Genomic DNA, 6,727 nt, shown 5'->3' on the forward strand with positions numbered 1-6,727 from the left:
AGCCCAGCGGAGGGGAAAATTGATAAGCAGGAAGGAAACTTGTTTATAGACGTGGGGTTTATTTTGAGTGCTTTCCATAAACTAGCTCAGGAGATGTGAAAACGCCACCCACATCAGCCCCTGGAGCCTGCGAGGCGGCACAGGCCCAGGTGTGACAGGAGCCGGGACCCACAGATGCTGCGTTTCCACAGTTTCTTGGCTCTGACGGGTGGTGAGGTGGAGAGGGTAACCTGGACCCAAATTCCGCTGCACCCCGCGTTCGTCGGGCCCCCCTCTCCCCCGTGCGGGCCTGAAAGCCTCCTGTGGTACAGTCCTGGAAAAGCTGGCTCCTGTGGGCCTTCCCTGTCCCCACCCCCAGGCCTCAAGGAGGAACCCAGAACTGCCCTTTCTTTTTTTTTAAAAGTTTTTTTTTTTTTCAACGTTTTTTATTTATTTTGGGGACAGAGAGAGACAGATCATGAACGGGGGTGGGGCAGAGAGAGAGGGAGACACAGAATCGGAAACAGGCTCCAGGCTCCGAGCCATCAGCCCAGAGCCCGACACGGGGCTCGAACTCCCGGACCGCGAGATCGTGACCTGGCTGAGGTCGGACGCTTAACCGACTGCGCCACCCAGGCGCCCCTCAGAACTGCCCTTTCTGCCCCAGGAGGCCTCCTCTGTGGCCACCACCTCAGTCCCCAGGTGACCCGCTCTCACCACCAGCTCGGCCCGGCCGCACCTTCCTTCGGGACCTCCAGCTTCCAGAACAATAAGAGAATAAGTTTCTGTTGTTTTCACCACCCCCCTGGACTGTGGGACTTTGTGACGACGGGCCTGGGAAGCTCATACGCAAAAGTTTAAATATTCTTTACCTCCCAGAGATTTTAAGAAGCTGACCTGCAAGAATTTCCAAGGAGGAGGAAGCAAACCCACTTTCTCAGTTTATTTCGCCACAGAACTTTTTTCCTCAAAAAAACAAAAAAACAAACAAAACAAAACAAAACATTAGCGTTCCGGGAAAAGGCTCTTTGGGAAAGGGGGATCTTCGGGACTTATCTGTGGTACCTCAGGGAGATGACCCACGATAAGGGGGCCGAGGGGGGTCCATACAGCCTTGGTGCCCCTCCAGGGAGGGTGCTCTGTCCCACAGGGCCACCGCCAGGTCCCACGGAGAACCTCGTTCCTGCTCAGTGAAAGAACAAAGGAATGAATGATGTCAGCAGTGACATCAGAGGACAGATGACTGAACCTCCCTCCACCTTCGGGTTTCGCTGTCAAAGGGAGACACCACAGGACATGCCCTGGCCCCCGGGGCCCTCACGCCCCGCACACCCAGGGCTTTAGTTACGCCACGCGAAAACGTCCGTGCTTTCTCCCCTCTGGGCCTTCACTCCTGCTGTCTAGAATGATCCCCGCTCCCACCCTCGGCCTCCTTGGCGGTCTACTGCTCATTCTGTAAGGCCTCGTGAATGGTCCTAATAGAGTCCTGTGGCCCGGTCTCCAGCCAGGGTGGCCTCGCTGCCGTGGGACCAGCGACAGGTAAATTCTACTCCATGAGGTCATTCAGGGAACCAGGTTCCCCACCCCCTTCTCCCCCTCTCTCTTTTTTTTTTTTTTTTTTTGCTGTGGCATAACTTCTGTAAAATGTGGTTCGGAAATATTCAGAGGGTAGCTCAATCAATTCTTACATATGTACACACCCGTGAAACTACCCCCCCAGATGGAGGTACAGAACATTCCCAGCACTCAAGGCCTTCCTAGCTCACCGTTTTGTCCTACCCTAGGCTGTTATCTTTGGGCCATGGTCAAAATTTCCTCATATTGTCACTCCACATTCCAGCCCACAGGAAACAGAGATGGGGCTGGGTGGTGTGGAGGCACACAATTTCCTAATTAAAAAAAAAAAAAAATGTAGGGGCGCCTGGGTGGCTCAGTCGGTTGAGCGTCCGACTTCGGCTCAGGTCATGATCTCACGGTTCGTGAGTTCGAGCCCCGCGTCGGGCTCTGTGCTGAATCTCAGAGCCCGGAGCCTGCTTCGGATTCTGTGTCTCCCTCTCTCTTTGTCGCTCCCCCGCTTTCTCTCTCTCTCTCTCTGTCTCTCTTTCAAAAACAAATAAAGATTAAAAAACTTTAAAAAAAAATGTGATCTGGAAATGCACACATCACTTCTGTCTACACTCCATTGGCTAACTCTTGGTCCTATTGTCATATGGGCTGCAAGAGTACCTGGGGAAAAAAAATCCCTCTCCGGCGGCCACGTGTGCCAAAACACTCATGAGGTTCCATGACTAAGGGAAGAAGGGGGGCCCAGGGTGTCAGGGAAGCAGGATGAACGGCCAGACAGCCATGGCCTGCTGGAGCCTGTTCACGGAGGGGACTCATGGAGCAGTAGCAGGGGGACATCAGAATCTGGGAGAGGAACGGACCCTGTCCTCGGGGTATGGCTTTTTAGCTGCATGATTAGTGGGGCACAGGCTCCTCCCCCCAGCCTGATAAAAGCTAGGATCCAACATGAGGCCTGGTGTGGGTCTGGTTCCAAGTCAGCCTGCCATCTCAGCCTCCGTGCTTGGAAGGGCACCAGCCCCTCCTATGTCATTAACAGAGGCTGGAACTGAAGTCCTACCATTACAGCTTCAGGCCACCTGACGACTCTACCAGAATGGATTGCTTTAAGCTCTTGGCTTTACCTTGTGTCCAGGGGGTTTTGCAAGAAACTAACTTACAGCGAATTGGTCCGGGACAAATTCACCCTTACGTGTGAAAGGCACGACCGGCGGTGAGGGTCACAATGGGCTCACACTCCAGCAGGGACGTCGAACTGCGAAAGCAAATTCAGTGTGCTAGAAGTTCCAACAGAAGTCCGAGGGGAGTGCTCTGTATGGAAGGCCACCGGTGCACAGAGAAAGCACTTCATTGAGTCATTGGGAAAACAGGGAAAGAGGGGAAAAGACACAGATGACAGAGGAAGGGCATGGACAAGGCACCCAGGGGCGTGACAGTAGGAGCAGTGAACCTCCTAACAAACAAATGTGGGGTCCCTGGGCTGCTCAGTCGGTTACACGTCCAGCTTCAGCCCAAGTCACGTCCTCACGGTTTGTGGGATCGAGCCCCGCACGGGGCTTTCTGCTGTCACCGCGGAGCCCGCTCGGAATCCTCTGTCTCCTCTCTCTGCCCCTCCTCTGCGCGTGCTCTCTCTCAAATAAATAACCATCTAAAAAATCTTATAAAAAAAATAAAACAAACGGACGTGAAATATACATAGGGGAAGGAGTACGATAAAAAGAAACGTATAGCAGTAAAGGTTTATAGTGAGCGTTGAACTAAACTGGCTCTAACTTTCCTGGAAGGCAAAGCATAAAGGGAACCCACCAGATGATATAACTTCCACTGCCTGATACAAATAAGTACTCAGGCGTGTCAAGAGTGATATCTTCCATGTGTCCCCTCACGTATACTTGGTTTTAAAATTAAAAGGAATTCAAAATTATCAGCCAAAGAGGGGAAATAGGTCTACTATAATGTCTTGAGAAGTCTTAGCAATCTCTGTTAGAGTAAGGGTAGCAATAAATAACATAGATCCAAACAGAATCCGGCATAAAACCACATTGCAGATCATTAGGCACCTAGCCACCCCTTATGTTAGCTAGCATATATATTAGGCTAAGCTGCTATGTCAGAGGCCCCCAAATACAGTGCCTTAAAATAGAAATGTGTTTTTCTTTCACATAACAGTCTGAATGTGGGCAGTAGGCCAATGTTGGCAGGTGTCTCTGCTCAGTGAGGTCATTTAGGGATCCAAGTTTCTCCCCTCTTGTTGCTTGGCCATCCCTACGCCTTTGATGAGGGAGGATAAGCCAAGCACGAGTTAACAACACCCCCCACCCGGGTGGGATCCGTGTGACATGCTCCAGCACTCCCGGCTGCCCCGGGACAAAGGAAAGGAAAGGAAACAAATGGTTAACTGACAGAGATCACAGTCCCGCAGGACAGGAGTCTCCCTCCATCAAGGAAAAGGCGATCTTACCAACAGAAACCTATAGCCTCCGTTTCCTGGAGCCCCAACATCACCCTCCCCTCCATGGTGATGTGGGGAACAAAGGCAAGAACGAAATGGCAGGTGAAATTACATTTCCTTATGACCTGCAGCCCATTGACACATCCTTGAGGCAAATACAGAGTAGAACCTTTCTCCGGAGAACCCCCTACTGTCGCAATAATGCCCTACTAGAGGGAAAACAACCTTAGCTTCATAGCAAGGCCTCTGGTATCTTGGGAGTCCTCGTTAGCACATCACAGTCCTTCTGGAAGCCTCCCTTGCGCCTTTACCTCTCCCAACACCCTAGTGTGTAACTAATCACTCTTCACAAACCCAGCGCAGCTCTTCCTGCCCACGGGTCCTGTCCCTGTGCTTTAATCAAATCACCTTTTTTGTGCCAAAGGCATCTCAAGAATTCCTTCTTTAAAAAAAAACAAACAAAAACACATGTATTTATTTTTGAGACAGAGAGAGACAGAGCGTGAACGAGGGAGGGTCAGAGAGAGAGGGAGACACAGACTCCGAAGCAGGCTCCAGGCTCTGAGCTGTCAGCACAGAGCCCGACGTGGGGCTCGAACTCACGGACCGTCAGATCATGACCTGAGCCAAAGTCGGACACTTAACTGACTGAGCCACCCAGGCGCCCCTTGGGTGATGTTTAAACCCAGTCAGGCTGCCTCGAACCACCTAGGAGTTTTGCAGACCGTGAGGCCCTCAACACCAGCAAGAGGGCGGGAGCCTGCCCGCGTCACCCAGCAGGTCCCCGGCCCAGCTGGGAGGGCAAGAGGGGAGCAGGAGAGGATGAAACCCAGGGCACCGCACCTGCAATCATTTGTATGCGTTGTCAACCGCTGGGGCTCCCGCTTCCCCGGAATTTGTTTGTTGTGAACGGAACTCTCTTCTCAGCCCGGAGCGGGACCAGGAGTTTCTGGAGCGGCTCTGTGACTCATGGACACCCGGAGGGGCAGCCCAGAGGACACCAAAACAGGAGATGGCCGGGAGGGAGTGCATAGCTGGAAGCTGAGCTGGCATTTGATAAGGTGCCAGGGACTTAGGGCAGGAACCGCAGTGCTCTCTCGCCCGAGCACCTCTCCCGGAAGGGATGACTCCGCGGGACCCGAGGGCGCCCCTCCCGAGGACGTCTTCTGTGCAGCAGCAGGAGTGGGAGGCCCATCGGGTGACCATGGACCCAAGACCACAGACGGGAGCTTTCGCAATCTGGTTAATGTTTGCCTTCTCCCCTGAGACTCCACGTTCCCCGAGAGGGGGATCACGCCAGTCTTTCCCACTGTGCTGTCCCTAGTGCCTGGCACATAGTAGGTGCTCAGGGAATCTCTGTTGACTGATATCGTCCCAACTCAGCCCCACCTGGAGCCACAGTACAGGAATGTTTATCCTCTGCCACCCGCCAGGAACTGAATGAGGTGTCTCCCCCTACGGTATCTTGGTTCATTTCAATAACCTTGAGAGTTCGGTGTGATTATCCTCACTGGGAACAGACAGAGCCCCTCCTGGACGATGTGCTCGCGTCTCAGGACGACAGACTTCCAAAGCAGAGGGGCAGAAGCGGACCCTAGAGACAGCTCAACCGCTTGATCATTCAAAGAGCAAGACGCCGAGGCTGGTGTCTCACGAGAGGGCAGAAAGGGGAGGAGTGGCCAGTCACCGAGGACGGCAAGGCGCCAGCTGGTGTTCTCGGTGCTTCCCAATCGTCCCCTTTGATGAGGGATACAAAGGCAAGAAAAATGTAGTTTGAATTAAATTCCCTTACGGCCTGCAGCCCATTGAGAGATGTCAGAGACCTGCAGCGCGGAACGTTCCCCAAGACGTTTATGGCCACCCTGACGCCTTCGTGTTTACGCTTCCTTAAAAACTAAGAGCAACCTTATCTTGACAGTTGCTAAATCTTCAGGGTCCTGTGAGCCCCTGCTTTCAGCATACAGAGATTCCTTAAAAACTGACTTTCCCTAGGGGCGTCTGGGTGGCTCAGTCCGGTTAAGTGTCTGACTTCAGCTCAGGTCATGATCTCACGGTTCGTGGGTTCGAGCCCCACGTCGGGCTCTGTGCTGACAGCTTGGAGCCTGGAGCCTGCTTTGCATTCTGTGTCTCCCTCTCTCTCAGCAACCACCCCCCACCCTGCTTGCACTCTGTCTCTCAAAAAAAAAAAACAAAATTAGAAAAAATAAAATAAAAAACTTTATCTCTAGCCCCACCCCTCACCAACCTACAAGTATATAATCAGTCGCCCCTCACAACCCCAGTGTAGCTCATGCTGCCCACGGGTCCTGTCCCTGTGCTTTAATAAAATCGCCTCTTTGCACCAAAGGCGTCTCAAGAATTCTTAGCCGTTTGCTCACGAACCTCACTTCACATTTCAGCACCCTTGACTAATCCTTGCACGAACCCTGCGTGCTGTGACCCCCTTACCCCATCTCCCAGGAGAGAAATAGGCTGACAGGGGTGAGTACTTGCCCACGTCCCTCAGCTACGGGCACAGGGCAGGGCTTGGGCCCGCGTAAGTCCCACGGCAAGGCCCCGGCAGCTTCCACTTCTGCCCGCTCGACACGAGTTTTGCCAGCCCGAGTTGTGTCCCCCGAAACTCATGCGTCAAGGCCCTCCCCCCGCATGACGGTATCGGAGTCGGGGCCTCCAAGGAGGTGACGAAGGTTAAGTGAGGTCATGAGGGTAGAGCTCTGACCTATTGTAGGTGGC

General features: G+C 53.1%; 1 long non-coding RNA gene across 3 annotated transcripts; it reads right to left on the bottom strand.

Moving 5' to 3' along the window:
* Positions 1-908: 908 nt before the first annotated feature.
* Positions 909-5,983, bottom strand: LOC109498639. 3 transcript variants are annotated; one of them, XR_006595998.1, is made up of 3 exons: positions 4,838-5,983; positions 2,703-2,797; positions 909-1,162 (listed from the first exon to the last, which is right to left on the bottom strand). It is a non-coding gene; the product is annotated as an uncharacterized LOC109498639 (long non-coding RNA). The 3 variants fall into 3 exon arrangements; XR_002155476.3 differs by having other exon boundaries at positions 2,735-2,853; XR_002740853.2 differs by having other exon boundaries at positions 2,703-2,853.
* Positions 5,984-6,727: the final 744 nt, after the last annotated feature.

Source organism: Felis catus, chromosome A3 (genome assembly GCF_018350175.1).
Source record: "Felis catus isolate Fca126 chromosome A3, F.catus_Fca126_mat1.0, whole genome shotgun sequence".
NCBI classification, from domain to species: domain Eukaryota; kingdom Metazoa; phylum Chordata; class Mammalia; order Carnivora; family Felidae; genus Felis; species Felis catus.